Source organism: Achroia grisella, unplaced genomic scaffold (genome assembly GCF_030625045.1).
Source record: "Achroia grisella isolate CSIRO2021 unplaced genomic scaffold, CSIRO_AGI_Agris_v1 utg782, whole genome shotgun sequence".
In the NCBI taxonomy this organism is placed as follows: domain Eukaryota; kingdom Metazoa; phylum Arthropoda; class Insecta; order Lepidoptera; family Pyralidae; genus Achroia; species Achroia grisella.
Window position 1 is genome coordinate 1,036,855 of NW_026713022.1, and position 19,629 is coordinate 1,056,483.

At 30.6% G+C, this 19,629-nt stretch overlaps 1 long non-coding RNA gene across 1 annotated transcript; it reads left to right on the plus strand.

The window, feature by feature from the left end:
- Positions 1-475: 475 nt before the first annotated feature.
- LOC131851378 (uncharacterized) lies at positions 476-2,287 on the plus strand. The gene is made up of 2 exons (XR_009357884.1): positions 476-663; positions 2,233-2,287. It is a non-coding gene; the product is annotated as an uncharacterized LOC131851378 (long non-coding RNA).
- The last annotated feature ends 17,342 nt before the right edge of the window (positions 2,288-19,629 follow it).

Genomic DNA, 19,629 nt, shown 5'->3' on the forward strand with positions numbered 1-19,629 from the left:
TACAACAGAAACAGAATTATATGCTGACATGCGAAGTTGTTTCTTGTTCTCGGTCAGATTACAACTCATGATCTCATGGGTGCAAATCAAGGTTAAAAACCACTAGGCCACGACGCGCTGTGTATGAAACAAAAACACATAGTGCCAAGTAAATAATAATCAATGAAATATAAAAGATTAGCTAGTGGCATTTCGAATTGCAGTAAAAAGAATGGCAGGCCACAGCACAATGGAATTGCAGCCTTAATAAACCTGCGCTTTTAATTGCTTTATATAAATCATTACAGCTTGTTACGATCCTCAGTGATTTACTTACTACTTTGACATATTCGCGTATCTCCTAAATCACCAACAATCCTTTGTCATTCCGGACACGATTTTATGCGCGTTTTAATGAGATATTCAAGATTGAAAAATATGATTTAATCTCTCAATTCACGGCAAATATAAAAGATAATTCGTGAGCTTTGAAATTGGATTGACAAATAAATAATTTATTCATTCCTCGGTAACCAGAGGGCTAAGAAAAATAAATAACACATAACAGAATGAAAAGTTTTTTTCTGAAAATTGTACCATATGATTTTGACAATAGATATCTATTTATACATTATTTATTACACTTTACTGAGAATTGGATATAAATATACATAAACGAAGTTGGTAAATATATTTAGAAGCACTTGTACTATAATAATGTATTTTTGGTTTTGTCATAGGTACTTAGCTTAATTTTTTGGGGGATAAAGGAAAACAAAATTAGAATACAAAAGGTTTACTATGTTACTATGTCAATTACTAAAATCTAATACATATTTTAAAAAGAACATAACAAATTTAGTGAGTTAGTCGAAATGAGACAGTGAGTGACCTTCAAGTGCTTTCCAGTCAGTAGTGGGGATGGTGTATGTAGTAAAATACTAAGAAAGCGGCTAGATAGATTTGTTTACTCGAATTTTTTTTTCAACCTTCATCTTCACACGACACGTAAACAAGACGTTTGTAACAGCATCGAAAAATCAGGAAATCTTTAACAATGTCATAATGGTAAATATGTAGTTTATATACCTAATGTGAGCAAATGCAAATAACAGGGAAAATATTTAAAATAGTGTTCATAACATTAATACTCAAGTAACTATACATATGTTATTATAATAATAATTCTCCTTTACTGCTGTATTTGGGAGAACAAAAACAAACATCAACATCCAACAAACTTGAAATAATTATAAAATAATATACTAATCAAACTGGCAAGGGAGTGTAGTCCATTACACATGTTATTAGTTATAACCACACCATTTCGTAGTTCATTAAGCATCATATAAAGAGACAGGTCGTTTTTCATACACATTGTTTGTCTCAGTCAATGAGTAAAAAAAACTCGTAACTAGTGTTTGCTGCTCAATTTTCGACTGACACATTGGAACAAAGAAATTAATTGATGTTAGTAATGAAGGGAAATAATGAATGAATGATTGTAGAGTAAGTGAGAGATACAGATACGAAGTTTATTGTTAGGAATAAATAATTTACGGCACCGTTTTATCAGAAGTCATGTTCTTCAATTATATATATTGAACATTCTTATGCTATTTTTAAATGCATGTAATTTCCAAAGAAAGTGATTTCATTAAAATAAATTATATTTCAATTCATGGTAAATTGTGCCAAATGAAATTATAGATATATGCAAGGTGAGTACTGCAAAAGTAAAATAAAAAAATAACAAACAATAATTACTAAAAAATATACCACCAATCAAATTACAAAATAAGTTAAATGAATCATCGAAATCAAATCAATTTTCATAAATATATTTAAAATTTGCGTAACATACTTATACATACAAAGAAGTAAGTAAAACCTGCTCTAGTTTTTCTTTTTTAAAAAAATATTACAGTTGCATTTAAATTTTTTTTCATACAATTCTGTAATAAGATAATCATGACTAAAATATTTATGTAGCATATACATTATCCTTAGTTTCTGTAGTCTAACTAATCTACAATACTCAGAGCAGTCAATCTTATCCATCAAAGTTGGCTCTAGGCTACACTCGTCTTCGTGACTTCTGCTATTGCAATGTACCTTTTATATTATGTTTGCTTTTAATTAGCTGATCGGACATCGGTCTTACCTTACTTGGCGATAGTTTCATAGAAGACAAATGGTGTTGGCTGGCGGAAGGCGTGGGAAATGATTTACGGATGTTTACATTGATTCTAGAGATGCTGTTGGTGTACTTGTGGTAAAAGCAAGGTGGTACTACTACATTTTTTGGGATAAAACTCGAAAATTTTCTACATATTGTACAAAAACGAAACATCATAGATGACTTCTAGTTCTTATTAATAATGTAAGGTGGGTAATAGTTTTGTATTAAGTATAAATAATGCAGCATATTAATAATTTAAATATCAAGCGTAAACTAGTGTAATAATTTTAAAAACATTAATAACAACTTTACCCAGTTGTGTTCTACCCTCTAAAATACTTTTAAATACAAGTTATACGAAAATAATGGATTTCGTTTATTTATAGCTATATTAGGTGACTAACTACTTCTTGTTTCAAATCGAATGTATAAGATTTCGAGGATATTCTTATCACCTGAAATATTGTAATAATTCATAAAAACTTTGAAAAAGTAAAATAATTTCAGAGACTGTGGATAGTCCACAGTCAGCCCATCAGTCAAACCTTATTTTATTATTTATATTTCTTTTTTTCCACTGCTTCGAATTAAGAACGTAAACAACAAAATTATACAATATCTCATTGTCAACGACAAGAACAGTTGAAAGTTCTTGAGATAGTGCAGAATGACCGGAGGGCATATCTAATAGTTTCTTTCGTAACCTACAAATTTACTGTTTACATTTCTATGAACCTTCACTTGTGGATGTTAAAGTACATTTTTGAATTCACTAAATTGTATTAACATTTAAGGGTCGGATCGTGCTCTGGCTATTTAAATTGAGCCTCTGTCAGTTCCCAGCGGGGAGTGCACCCTTAATTGGGATGGCAATATGTTATACCATCGACGCTGGTGTGGTGATCTCGCCTTGGATTGGTCTGTATATATCATAACAAATGTTTTATTGGTGCTATTGTTAGTTAGATTTTGTTTTAAATTTTTGAATTGAACACAAATCGCAATCGATTAATATTTAATTTAAATTATTAAATTATCTTGAGAATTTTCCATGTATTCCTATGTGTATTGAGTAGGTATTTTAGGTATGGCAAACAAGCATATGGCCTACATGATGGAAGGTAGTATATGTAACTATATATATGGATTATATCACAGTTAATACATACTTTGAAATCCCGTGGTACCTTTCATACGTTGCCATTTCTGAACGCTAAGTGACCATACTACCTTACTCTTAAAGAGGACCATACTTTTTATTATGAAGAAATATGTGAGGGAGAGGTACTCAGAATATTTTATAGATACAGTGACTATCTCAATAAATCCAGTTTCATACAAAAAATATTCGTTTCTATGACGCGTAGTTGATAGATACAATAGATGATAGTCTGAACATAACTATATGATCAGAGTACATATTTGTAAATGATAATGAAATTGTGCTCCCGTTTATGTTAATGATGTACACAAATGGGGGGCGAATGGAAGATAATATAATATCGTGGCAAATTAACCAGTGCATAACCACGATGGTTTCTAGAACAGTATGACAGGCGATCGGACGTGGTTACATTAATAGAAGAGACCCACCCTTCCTAATCTACAGATAATATAATAAACAGGAAGGATTTGATTGTTTGTTTGTGCGTGGAACTTCTCTGTCAATTTATATTTCTGACTGACTCTTCAGTGAAGGAAACATTGATATCAGACGGCGATAAACAACATGGCAAAGCTCGCCCATTGCCATGTTGAATTCCAAATTAAACATATTATGGTAGCTATGATGTAATTTGAGGATATGCCACAAGTTACATTCTCCACAACATCGACAGTTAATAATACCTCTGCCTACTCCACCTGTGATAACAATCGTTACGGTATATTTGTATTTGTTTTTTTTTTTAATATTACGATGGTGACAAACAGGCATAGGGCCCATCTGATGGTAAATGGTTACCGTAGCATATAGGGCCCGAGACATCAGGGGTGTCACGTGCTCGTTGCTGACCCTAAAGAAACCTTTATATACCTATCTTGAAAAACCCTATGCTATAGTATTTTTTGTATACACCATTACCCGTCATAAAATTCTTATAGTAATCCTTGGCATCACTAGCGACTTTGTTAAGTCGTTTAAACAACCAAGTAAGTATGACTTATCACGCACGCATCGTTCTGGCAAAATATTAATTCGCAGTCATCACATTGGATATAAATTTTGATGTCTTAACTGAATCTGTACAATTAATTGATTTGTAGAAAGCATTTGAATTTCATACAAACGTTTTATATGTATAATAATTCTGACGTAGACTATTTGTAGTATATTTTATAAAATAAAATGATATCTAGGAGTTATCTTTTGGAGTCGTAATATTTTTCGATGAGTTTTGTTCACAGTTATATTTTTTTTTTATTTAATTTTAATTCTTTATTTATAAAAGGTCAGTTGTTGACTAATATCTTATAAAACAATAAACACCGTATAGTCAGAAATTCTTTCGCTTTCTAGGTTATATTTACAAGTAACATGTTGTGGAACAACTACATACAGTCAAATTGATACGCAAGGTTTTGTATCTTGGCAAGTTTAAACCTCAAACCTTTATTATCAGTACAACTAGTCGCTAGATCACAGCGGCTTCTTGATAAGTTTTTTCATCATAATATATTTTAAAGCGCGTTAGTTTGAAAAAGAATATAGAATACAGTCCATTCATGTTTTTCAAACCTTCAATCAAGTCATGCGGTGGGCACGTACAATGATTTTTATTAAGTTACTACATAGATATACCGATAGACGATGTATCGAAATGTATTCAAATTGATGATTGATTCGATACATGCAGCGTAATATGATTGAATAGAGATACATAACATTACTGTCGTGTTTTTTTTCACTAGGCAGATGTTAACTTACGTTGTATGTTGATGAGCACATTTGGTTTTGTAGTGAATTCTTATTAACTAATAAATGTCTGTACGTTTTCTGTATTCACAAGAGTACCTTTTTTATGGATTCACAAACAATCATACAGCGTACCTAATGGTAATTGGTTGTGTTTCGGTTGAAGAGCTAGATATTATCCAGAGTTATTTATTTATTATATTCCTGTAAAATTATCTTCCGAAATTGCAAAAAGGGAGTAATACCACGGACGTTACACGGACGGTACACGTTATGTCTGTGGTGCTATTCACGATGGCACACCTTCCGATAATCGCTGGTTCGAATCCTTGCACTTGCATTCTTGAGTTTTATTTGCATTGGTTTGTTTTCTATGTCTATTATGTATGTATTAAAAAATGCATTTAAGTATTTCTATCAGTTGTTCTAGTACCCATGACACAAGTCCAGCTAATATATAATAACTTGGAACTAGATGGCGCTGTATGAAATGTTTAGATTATTATTGTTATATTATATAGTCTATGGTTGCCACTTACCATTAGATAGGCCGCCAGCTTGTTGGCCATTCCGTATCATAAAAAATAACCATACTTTTTTTGGTTCAATTTTGATTCATGTTCTTCCCATGTTCTCATCGCGTTGTCTCTATAAATATGATTTTGTTTATTAACAACCGACTCATAGGCCATTCAGAAAAAGAATCACATAATATTGCATTTTTTCCTGGTTACAAAGAACATCGCCGCCAAAAGGTGGCAATTAGTGACAGGTGCTCCCATTTTGAGAATTGTATAAATTTTGATACATTTTTTTCACCACTCAAAACCAAAAAAACCGGCTATTGTTCTGACTAAAGTTTATCCCAATGCCCTTTGTCAATGTCATATTCGCTACCATTCGGGAATCGAACATAATACCTGGTGACATATGGAGGAGGATATTAAAGATGATGAGTCATCATGACCTTGCTAAAAGAGGCCGCTCGCAAGAAATCTCGAAAGTTTTTGCTGATCTAGCCATTTTTTCGAACCCGCCTATTTGTACGACAGCGACTCATTGTCTGCTAGATCTTTGAAATAAAAAAAAAACTAATTTAATAAACTCTTCTTTGTTATATTTTTAAGGGTGTAAATTTATTACAAGAAAAAATGTAAATTTACAAAACAACTGTTTTGTTTTACACAATGGAAGCAGCGAACCTTAACCTATAGTTTTTTTTTAAATATTAATTTTGTTTTCACCCGATTGGTAATTTTAGCGTTAGCATTTAGCGTTGTTATCACATACTTGCTTATTATTTTAATATAATTTCTTCATCTGAGAAAAGTTTACTACCAATAACTTACTTATTTACATATTAGATCTTATGAATATCTTGATTAATAAACATGCACCTACAATTTGTGTAAATACGGATAAATTCCGTTCAAATTTAATGGGATATCAAATCGAAAGAGACATCCACTGATCCCGCAGTTGCCTATTACAAAACAGTTTAATCGAATTTTAATAACAAATCAATAACAATATTTTACTATAACAATCATTATCTGCCCACGTAAATGTGGATAAAACAAATCGACCAATCTACGCCTCTTCAAATATATCGAGATCTTTTCATGAGGTTGAATAGGTAAAATCATAATTTGAACGCGACTAGTTAGGGTCACCATGAGTTTCCACCGTTTGTAGATAATCCTTAAAGGTCTTAAAATAAGTAGGTAAATTAGAAAGTAAGTAGAATGATGTAGTCTAGGTCAAGCTCTCGAGCTCTACCGAAGTTCTCCAGACTGAAAAGTCATGTTTTCATTATTATTATATTATATATATAGTATTTATATATTATATATATAGTAATTATATATAGTATTTATTTATTTTTCAGATTCTCTGGTAATATAAACAGCCATAACGAAATAAAACTATTTTGAGAGTTCTTCTATTCTACAACGTTAAATTCAAAAACCTAGCGAAAATGGGCACGTCACATATCGCGTTCTATACGTCATTGACAGATTACTATAACAATCTCATCCGATATACATATACTATATGATTATCATATACCTATGTAATACATAATTAACATTCTATATATTTTCACAGATAATATAATACAATATAATTAAGCTATTATTATCATCAGAAATACATATAATTATCATATAAGTAGTTTCTTTGACAAGGACATTAACATAGTCATAGTCATCTAGCATACCTACAGCTCGCCTCATCCTAATAGCTTACTTCTAATAGCTTACTCTATCCTAAACATCATTGTCATCGTCATCACAGCCAGCCCTGCTATACATTAGCTTACGTCACAGCCTGCAACTGATATCTAGAGTTCTTAACTAATTAATAATGAGGGTACTCATTAGTACTCAACTTTATTCATTATGACTTGATTTTATTATTATAGATATATAATTAAGTTTTCCACAAAACATCGCTTAATTGATCATTATAATATTGTATGTTAAAAAAAAAAGAAAATCCCTGATAACGGTGTATCCTATTACAAGAGAGTTAGTCACATTAATCACTGCGTACTTGAAGATAAGGATTTCCAAACAGATAGAACGACTTGTTAGCGTTAAGCAAAAGAATAAAAAATCTCTAGTCCTATAACAAACAGTTGTTTTGGTCACACTAATTGTAAGCAATTTACAATAAAACGCTATACGGAACCGGGGCACGTAACTCTGTATATCCCATGTTAATGTTCTCGATTCTGTTTTGTTGATTTCTATAAAATATTATAAATGAGACGGCTACCACTAAGAGAATGACCAAATATTATTTTTGACTGTATCGCCGGAAGAAAGTTATACGCTTGATTTTCTTAAGGGATAATTGTTATTTACTTTCAATTATGTAAAGTATTTCAATTATGAAGTATTTTATTTATACTTCACAGGTTCGTCTTTCAAATAAGAATACAAATACAAATTAATATAGGTAATTCATATATATTTTGTTCTAGGTATTTAGTTCTGTATATTATGTGTCTTTAAAAGAACGAGTGAATAATAAGTGGATGATGTGACCACAAACGTTGAAAACCGGGTTGTCGCATTAGTTTTTTGATTTAGAATGTATGCAAAAAGGAAGAATTGTAAAAGAGATACATTTAGAAAAATTAAAAATTATACGATTATATATGAGAATCACAGTTAAACCTTTTTACGTTTGTCAAATAGATTTCGACTAAAAGAAATTATATAAGATTATTTAAAACTATAATAAAAATATACAATTAAGTCATTAAGATATGCAACTGAAATGAAACACTTTCAAATGTCATTTTATACTGAAGAAAATTCTTGCCTTGGTTTTCCTCGGCCAGCACTTTCGTGTTACTGTACACCTTACGCAATATGAATCCAGAAAAATGGAATATTCTTTATATTTTGTTCACGGTCGGGGCTCAACAGGTAAGCATGAATAAATTCTTGGCCGACGACAAAGCGGCTCACAGTCGGAGTGCGTTTTTCATAAAGTGTCGGCCCTGTTAAACATTTTTTATTTGGCCATTTGCTACCAACTGCGTTATATGAAAAATGGATCGTAACCGTACCCTTTTCTCGTGTTTTTTTTCTTCCGAATAAATCATGTCATTAAATTTTAATAGTCACGGTAAAGCGAGCCGAGTTAGTTAGGTCTTTTGTTGAGGCCAGTTTGAGCATCCTTTGATTTGATTGTTACTATTTAGGGCTATTGTACTCGTTCGATGGTTAACTCGAGTAAATGCCGACTTAATTTCATTAATCGACTCCTTTGTACGAATTAAGATTTAATTGAGTCGATCCGACTTGTGTCGAGTATTGTGCCTTTCATCCAACAATGTATGGAATTCGAATTATTCTGGATGCCTTAATGATGAACATATGTTTTTTGTAACACGTGCTTATTTATTTTTGATACTCTTTTTTTAAGTCTTTGTATTCTATCAATGTATATACGTGAAGAGTTAAAGAATACTTTAGAGTATGGTGGATACAATACAATTCCAAACATAATGGTCTGGAATCAGTTTTGAGAATCTATTATTTTTATATATTCTTTCTTTCTTCTATTTACGTCGTAACTTTGATCATGTATTAAATTATTCCAATTATTTGACTACATTAATATCATATTATTCTACTAATTACTATCTTATAAGGGTAGTTACATCACTCATAGATAGTAGATACCTATAGGTAGTGTAATATTATGCGCACACTTACAAAAAATAATATTTGTATGAGATTGACCTAAGTAATAATTAAAAAAAATAGTGCCCTTTAAGCTACACATAAAATTCACAAAAATAAAGAAAATAAAAGAATTTATTGAAATTTATTTATTTCTAATAAGGTTCGAGCAAGCAATATTTGTACATGGACCTACTATCTTCTAATGTTTTCGGTAAAATCATAGATTTATGTCATTAATAACAATTTACTACTGCTATGGCTTGTAAAAAACATAATACTGTCTTAGTGGTCTAGCGGTTTAGCACACCGCTTTACTTTCGAAGGTCGTGGGTTCAATCTTCGCACGGCACAAATATTTGTATTCATGAGTATGATTGTTTGTGTGTGACTGAAAAAAATATCTGTGTATTTGTATCAATTGTCTAGTACTCATACCACAAGCTCAGCTTTGCTTAGTACTAAATATGAATTGTTCTAAAATATTACTATTATTAATAAGATTGTACATTTCTAAATATCAGAGTAGTACCTGTCTACCTTTAAATAAAATTCGCGATAACCAAATCGAATTAGTGACGTACTGAACGATCCGGTATCGATTTTTTCGAGTCGAAATCAAAAAGGTGTGGGGCGGGATCGCCAAAGGCGAAGCATGTGTTCGGTATGGGGGGCATGGGGAGGAGAGGATGCGCGGGCGAAGGGCAGAGGTCACGAGCCTGTGGTGAGCTAGTGTTGTAACACACACTATAGATTATCGTGCAGTATATATTAATTTATTAGTTAATTATTTATGATATAATAACTGATTCTACAAAATGTGAAACTTACTGCAATGTGATTTTCTTAGAGAAATAAAAATAATATTAATAAACCTGGATAATTCCACAATGCCATCTAGTCGCAAGGTAAGTAGAGCTTGTGTTAGGGGTACTAGACAACTGATATAAATATTCAGAAATATTTTTGTCAATATATCCAAAATATACATAGAAAACTCCCAGATCGATACAAGCTAGAGTTACTCACTAACACTAGATACTCATAAATACAAATGTTATTACCGTGCGAGGGATTCAAACCCGCGACCATAGGAAATAAAGATAAACCGCTATACCACAGAGGCCGTTACATACATGTTTCGATTTTAATAAATTTGCAATGAGAAATGACGTCGATATAATTAAATTATTAAAATGTTTGTTGTAGGTTTTCAATATCAGAAGATAAGCTGAGAACATCATCGTCGTCATTTCAACCTGAAAGACGTCCAATGCTGATCAAGAGACCTCCCCCAAGCTAACTTATATCTGAGTTATCTAGTTAACTGCACATTATTTAAGATTCGTTGGATATATAAATTTAGTACCTACGTATTTTTAGTAAAAACTAGTCAGATATAGTTTGTTTCTTTAAAAATTATTTTTGATATGTTTTGTAAACACATAGTGAATCAACAACAACATATACATAACTTCCATTTTCCAACTCGTATAGTTCTTAAATAAATTGATTTTGAGTATTTAAAAATAATCAGTTCAATTAGTTCTGATTTTTAATTTAACTATTTTTTTGTAATCATATGATGAAAGATTTATATCAATGAAATAAATACACAATGATATTGTTAAAAATCAAAATATCATTTTGTCTAGGAAATTCACAATAAAAATGATTTTTAAATTTTTTATTATAAAGTCATATAGGGTATCGATACTATTATGTTATTTTTTAATGCACATCACTACGAACCACACCTTGCTCGCATCGTGGCGAAAACGTAATTTTAATTCAACTGGTCATACGAAAATAAAATATTAACTTCATTCGTATTTATAAATTTGTTAGGCCTTATTTTGGTGAAAAATAACTAAATAAAGTATCTTATTTTCATAATATTACTTAATACAATTTAGGTTCACCATTAGTAAAACTACAGTAGTAATAAGTGAGTTTTGATTTTCATGCTTGAAAAGCAAATAAATAAATTCTTAATTTCTTTGTATTGGTGGTAATCAATTACATTATTTAATCGAATTATATTCTTGCATTATGGGTTTTTTGATTTCATTATATTATAATATACTGGTCAAGAGGAACATCACAGGATTTTAGTTAGAATATTGTAGTATGTTGCTACAATATCCCATTCAATTTGAGCTAAAATATACTATAACAAATTTTCACATTTAAAAAATTAATAAAAATATTATTTCGAAATATATCAGATCCTACTAACAGTCTGTTTTGCTATATCTAGAAATAAACTACAGGATATAAGTAGAATAAGTTCTTATTTATATTAATTTAAAAAATATTACAGTATGTCCGTCTGTCTGTCTGTTTTGAGACATCATGAATGAATGATATGAAAAGAGACGCGAAAGAAAATACATGAACTTTAGGCTGAATTAATCCTAATGAATTCATTTGAATGTAAATGAATTTTCACAAGAATGTATGTAATAATTCGATATAAAAATAAATTATAATCAGGTGGACAAAAATCTTGTATCTAATAAAAGCAGGCAAACTCGCGGCTAACAGCTAGTGTCAATATAAAATGCTCAATAAAACACGTCTCACCACACCACTACAGTGTTAACAACTCCAGTATTATCGAAGTTTTATAGGGACCTACACCGGCGACGCGTTTATTCACAGGATACAATTTCAAAACATCACTGAATGGGTTAGTAAAACGTACAAGACGCGAGATCGACGCAATCACGATGTCCAATCTATGCTCTGATGCAGATGAACGGCTGTATGCAAATAAGAGGGAAGACAATGAGCTTCCTGCTGATAATCTATGAGCTTTGCATATTATAATATATAAATATATCCTCACGACACCAACCTCTGTAATATATATAATATAGTCAGAGAAGTTGTCACTACGACTAACGGGTAACCTAACTTCGATAAAAATGAAGAAGCAGCGGGTAGATGGTAAATAAATAAATTATGGACAGATATATTCGTCTACCTTCACACAAGTTAGTTGGTTACTACTATTGAAATTCACTCGAAACTCATCTCGAAGAACTATACTCACTGTAATCTATATTCACTTTAAAAAGTCCAATAACATGAAGTTCGTAAGCGACTATTATGTACAACATAATAGTGAATAATAGATTTTTCATTTGATTTAAAGCATTATACGACCTGTGCTTCAACGGTTATAAATTTCTACTGCTTAAATATAAATAGTATTATAAGTAGACCAATAGATGGCGCTCACAAATATGCGCTTGCGTTGCCAGCGGGCAAACGCAACGAGCTGTCGACGGCTGCAATGAATGATGCAGCTAGCTTCGCGAAGAAATATGTAAATGAAATTTTATTTTATTATATACAAGCTGTGCCCGCGGTTTCACAACTAACAACCGGCTCGTCTACTCAAAATTTCGTTCAAATTACCGGAGATACCGGGACTCTTATTTATAAAAAGGGACTGTCCCGTTCAAAACTAGACGTCTGGTCACACTATTCATACCTCAATCTGATGTGATTTTCTCAGTGAGGGGAGAGTTGTAGAATGTGGTCAATATGTGCAAGTACCTTGGTTTTACTGCAGCCAAGCATGGAAGTATCTTGCTTTATAAGATGTGTTTCTGTTTGAGGAGTGAGATGTGAGATATGACAGTAAAATTACAGGGTGCGAATGCTCGATGTCAACTCTCTTTGTTCGGATATATACATTTATTTCCTATACAATAAAAAATGATATAAGTTAAAATACACGAATCTAGAAAAATATTATTACCTAAATAATGAGAACGTTCTTAATTTTATTTAAATACTTTTTTATTATAAATGAAATTCACTTACCGCTTTCTTCGTTACATTTAAGCAGGCTCAGTAATGGCGATACAATGGCGTAGTTTGTCGAACGTTTGACTCCGACCCCTGACTTATGTACCACTATAAGTTCACACCAAAACATGCACCATGCCTGCCATCTCCTACCACTTTTGATATTAATCCATAAATGCTCCTATGTAGATAGATGCAAAGTCGAAATTAAACAACCTGATGCTTATCACAAGTGAACAAATATAACATGGCGAGGACAATTTGTATTTATTGCAATTTAATAATGACTTTATGGACGCTTGTTTGGTTTCGTTCTAAATTTAAATTATATTTGATAGGTGGCTTCAGTTACTAGAACTTGAATATTAAATTTAATCTGCAGCGGGTACTTGCAAATTTGAGATAGATATACCTAGTCGTTTAATATAATGGTTTCTTTAGCTATTATAGCACACGATGTGGTTCATTTTGTTTAGAACTTACTTTAATAGTTTATTTAGTTTTACATATATTTACTAGATACTCACTCCGACTTCGCACCGGTGTACATGTATTATATATAAAAACCTTCCTCTTTAATCACTCTATATATTAGAAAAAAAAACCGCTTCAAAATCCGTTGCATAGTTTTAAAGATTTAAACATACATAAGGACGGACGGACAGCGACAGCAACTTTGTTTTATACTATGTAATGATATAAATGGTTAATTACAACCAATATTAATTCATCTATTGTATAGTGTATCTAATGACCTAGTATAATTTTAGAACTAGATTCTTCTCTCTTTACCATAATCAAAAAATAATACAGTACCAGCGAGAGCAAATATATCTAGCTACAATAGGTCATATACCACACTATAAGGCTAACATCAAAATGATAAGCGGTAGCGAGTATAATAAACCCTGATTAACTAAACGGACGCCGGACGGATGAAAGGAATCACGTATCATTTATTGTAGAGTAGATACTTGTTGATACCACGTACATGTATAATAATAAGTATATATAGTTTTGATGTATGTCTATAGTATAATGAAATTGTGATCGTTATTATTGAACATGAATTATGTAAGAGTAATGGGCTGATTTTATTATGTATGTTTTTAATAAGTAAACATTTTCAATGTTATGCTGGTGTAACAAGAATACTTCTGTTTCATATAAAAAAGGAAACTTAAAATATTTTAATAACATATGGTGTGTGGCACTTATTATTTAAACGATAAGTTTTAGTAAATGTCCGTTTACATGAGTGATTTAAAAAAAATTGTTTGCGAATATAATAAAGTTTTCAGAGAATTACATTTCATCAAAATAAATGAAAGGTACAACAGTATATTAATAGTTGATGTAGTTTAAGAAACTATTTAAAATGTGTACAAATACGAGTATAGTCAAATTGAGTACCATCTCCAAATCATCCATAATTTTGATTATTACTCTGAATAACTATTAGTAGTGATAAAGGATCGGTTGAAATAAAAAAATACTAAATATGGAATAACGAATATAGGGACATTTTTTTTGTATTTTTATTTATACATTACTGTCTTTGTACGCGGGTTTTCTCGATTGAAATTAGTAAGTAAGTACACCTACTTACTAAAACATGCATAATGAAATACATTAATAATGTTTTTATATATTTAAAGTATGTTCCGCACTGCTATGTAAAACAATAGATAAGTATAATCCCTTAAATCACGGAATGATTTTAAATAGTAATATAGTACACGTGCTGTTATCCGCTTATCGCTTTCCGCTATTTTCTATGCAGCCAGACAGCATTCATTTGGAATTTGACCGACATGGCGTCGTGAACGTCGGCAGACGAAACGCACGAGCCTTCGGCCGTGTATAGTCATAAGGCTGTGTTCACCATGACTTGTCATGTCATAACTGTATGCACTTGGGGTCATAGCTGTTTGAAATCACGTCACTGTCCATGCATCATTGTTGATACTATAGTTATACTTCAGTATTTATTTACCTTGTAATTATTCTTTGTATTACTGTACTGTGAACTTCATTATCATTACTACTAGTTTAAAGACATTTTATTCAGTCATATTTAACAGTCTCTCTCTTGTTGGTAGAGTTTTTGTCATTTTCCACGATCCTCCATCAATCTTTTTATTTGTTGATACGAAACGACTCCAACTTTTTTCTTAACCTACTTGACATAGCTATGTTTTGGTGTTCTCCTTCCCCTCTTTCCTTCTATTTATACCTTGATATTATTATTCATAAGTTTGTCGTGACATATTTAGTACACCAGAATTTTTTCCGCCTATTTTCAATATTATTTATGATTTGTCTCTTTTCTAACAGGTTCCTAAAAGGTTAACCTTTTCTTATTCTATTCCATTTTGTTTTAAATTAATATTGTTAGAATAATCTAGTATTATTTGCAAATTTTAGTTTCCCATCTCAACACATTGACTTTACATATGTCATTGTAAATCAATATTTTATCTTATACTTATTCAATGTTACAAAATTATTACAACTAGTATGTACACACTACTTTATATTTTGACGCGTGCTGTATTAAAAAGAGCTAAGAGAAATTTCTTAAAATACCAAGCAACAACGAACTTCTAATCTCTTCATTAGTATTACTTCATAGTCCTTAACTCCACACAATAAAGTTAAATTTCCTTTGATGCACTTAAAAAACCATAAGGCGATTTGTGTCTTCCAAGAGTTTAGTACGGTTGTTTATAATTGGATTCAAATGTTTTAAAAACCACAACATTGTGATTTAAATATAACTATACGAACTTTGAAATAGAGTATAAAATTGTGTAACATTTAGAAGTAATGTTTGGACAATTTTTCATATAAATAATATCGTGGGAAACGAAGCGTGCCCGCGGGCGCGTCATGAAACTTCGCAAGTGAATGGACGAAAAAGTTTATTATAATAAGAGTATTTCGATTAGCTTTTACATAATAAGTTGTTGGCTTTGTTCTAGTTAATAATCTTTGAGGTTAAGAGACGTTAAGTATACATCTCTGGAAAATTTTTCTTCATTATTTGCAGCGAATTACAAAATTGACATCACTATGAATAGATAGATACAAAAAAAAAATAGAATTTAATTGAGTACTTTTCGCTGTGATCTTAACGTTGCTATTATTGAAAAAGTAATGCAGATGAAACATTTATTAGAGAAATAAAAATTAAAAGACAGTAATTAATATGAAATTTTTATTAATTTCGTATTCAGTACTCTCTTTCAATTTTAATTATATTATTTATTAGTATGAAATTAATATAGGTCTGGGTCTAGTACACAGATTATAAATATCCTATTACTAATCTAAAAATGGCAATATGGTTGATATGACTATTAACACGACTGGCAGCGGCAGAATATCTTCAATGATAAAAAAATATAAGTCACATTAATCATCATTCCTGTATATCGTATATTTATCACAAAAAACAAAAGAGTATAACTCAAAACACTGTATATAAAACATCGAAATAATTAATATTATCTATCGCCAACAACATTATTATTAGTAAAAAGTTAAAAGTGTTACAAGAAGTATTAATAAAAATTCTTAGTTGCTTGCAAAATAGAAATAAATAATTTAAAAGTGCACGGCGCACAAGTTACAGGCCGGGAGGGCGATAAATTCCAATCAGAGCGAGTGCGCAAGGGCACTGGGTCGCGATCTTGCTCATTTAAGGCTACATTATTATCTTTATACCTTAATTTCGATTGCTTTATTATCACTAGCAATTACCATCATTACATATACCAATAGACATTTTTTTTTATTAAGAAAGAAAATTTAAAATATGATTCTACAATAACATTTTATGTTATTATTTATTTAAATAAAGAATCAAGTAATAACAATACGATGCAAAACGATCTCTAGTATTTTGGAATTAGATAAGCAGTAAAATAAACTAATATAATTATAAATTCTGTTTAATCAATGAAGTTTAATTTTATTTGATTGCCCATATTTATAACTACACTATTATTTTTTAAATAAATACTTTGAAAAATACTACAAAGATTTCTATTATACGCGTTACAAACCCACGACTATTGGAAATTGAAGCTGCGTGCTAAATTGTTGTACCACCGAGGTCACCATATATATAATGAATGCGGATACGTTGGAACTGCGAAGTTATACGTCCATCATTCTTCTATGACTTATTTTTTAATGATTAAGTACTTGCTGTATCGCACGGCACTACCCAAGTGAATTGAGTTAATAATTATTTAGTCTGTTAGTCTTGGATATGATGAACTATGTATTAAATTTCATACAAATCCTTCTAGTAGTATTTGCATAAAAAATTAACAAACGTTCATTCAACCATACTCACAGTACACCACGTTTAATATCTGACAATCAACCCCTTAAGCATTTAAAGTTAAATATTAATATGAACAGAACAGAACTCTACACATGTTTAGTGAGCGTTAAAAAATATTTTCGATATATATTTTATAGCTGTTTAAAACATATTGATAATTACGACAAATCGATTCCCTAAAACGTTACAAACTTCATATTTTGATAATGTAAAGTAGATGAAATATTATGTAATATACGTTTATACAAGCGACAATAATCCCAAATGTGATAGTCAAAGATACTAATTTGTTAACGGAATTCTTAATATTCAATATTGGTTAAATTCTAAGACCAATCTAATAGAAAATTTATTCATAGTAGATTCATGATTTTAACACTTTCATTAAATTAATAGCTTTTATTGCGTTAATTGCTATATCCAAACATATAATTAAATTATAATTCATCAGTATTCAGCGAGTAGAGATTACTAAAACCATGTCGGTAAACATTGTAATTAATTTATTTTATAATCAATTTGAGGTAAGCGTGATTTTTGGTTTGTTGCAATCTTTTCTACGGGTATTATGTTAATAGGTATGTATGTTAAGGTATTTATGACCTCAAAACAAAATTCTATGTTACGTGTGATCGTCACTTAGATATTCCTAACTATGACTAGACAATTTTCAATAAAAGTTTGTGTTTAATCTTCAATTGGTTCTTGGATGGTTATAAAAAATAATTGGACCGGGTAGGTGGTCCGTATTATTTTTTTGGAATACTAAATTGAATCATTCAGAAAATAAATTTTTAGCACAGATGTAAGAACTTAGCATTGTCAACTATCCATATTGTCGTCATTGTGATATTTAATTTTTAATCTATTAGAGGATAAGCTGTTACTATATTACATCATCGGGAAGCTAAAAATATTGATAATTTTTTTTTGTAAAGTTTTCGATAAATAATTACTAATTTATTTATTATCTAAATTATAATTAGCTTTTAGTCATCCTAAATGGAATTTATAATGTATTAGATTCTAAATGCAATTTACAATCTATTAGATTATAAATTGCATTTAGAATGACTACAACAATACTGGTTTTAAAATAATTACAACAACCCTAATTATCATTTAGATACGGAGTAATCTGTGTTAGTTGGTCTTTGCATCAATGATTGTAAGAAAAAAATAGGTCTTTTCTGAGTTGTCTGTAAAAAATATGTGTAATAAGTGTGCTAAAAATATATATAATCAATGAATTGGTTAGCAGAGTTACGGCGTTTATTAGAATGCGTTTTCTAACACCATTAATCACTGTTGTATATTGTTTTATAAAAGTATGAAATACCGTAATTAAAACAGGTTAGTCCAATGCATTATACATTGGATTGACTATAAATCAAGAAACATAATAATTATCATAATAATTTTTATTAAATTTAATTAACACATTATCCAGTTACTTAATGTTACGTCTATACGAAACTTTGGCAACAATTTTATCTCTGGATTACTACCGAAATACATAGTGTTGGAAACTCTACACATTGTTATATTCATTTTAAATGTTTTTTTTATTATTATAACCTGTGATATACATTTTTATTGTTCTTACTGTCCATATTTAAATTACACTTCGTTCGTTGTTTTATTCATCTTATAGATGTACATATACCTATAGTCCACACATCTATCACCCACACATAGGTAGACAGTTTCATATAGTTTTCTTTTACAAGGCATGTTATCCTCAGCAAGCAGAAAGGTCTCGTTTTGAACTTGTGTGTTTATCCCGCTAGTCGGTAAAATAAAAGGTAATGCGCCGGAGTTTACCATCGTAATCGCGGAGAAACGTGAAAAAATCCACCCACAAGCGCGTGCGCACACAAACAAAAAAGGATCAGCTATTTAGCTAGGTATTCTTTCATATAAGAAGTGGTATTTACACGTTCTGTTTTTGGGGTTCCGTAAGTGAAATTTTATTGCTGTCTGTCCGTCTATATCCTACGTAGGTACAAATACTGTTAATTAAATTATTTCATACATGTTGTTACAGAAATAAGTAGGTACTTATAAGTATTATTATTAAACTTATAAGTGCATATTATTTAGGTTTACAAAAATCTGTCATCTGACAGGCGGTGGTCTAGCAGTTTTACACACCGTTTTATTTTCGATGCTT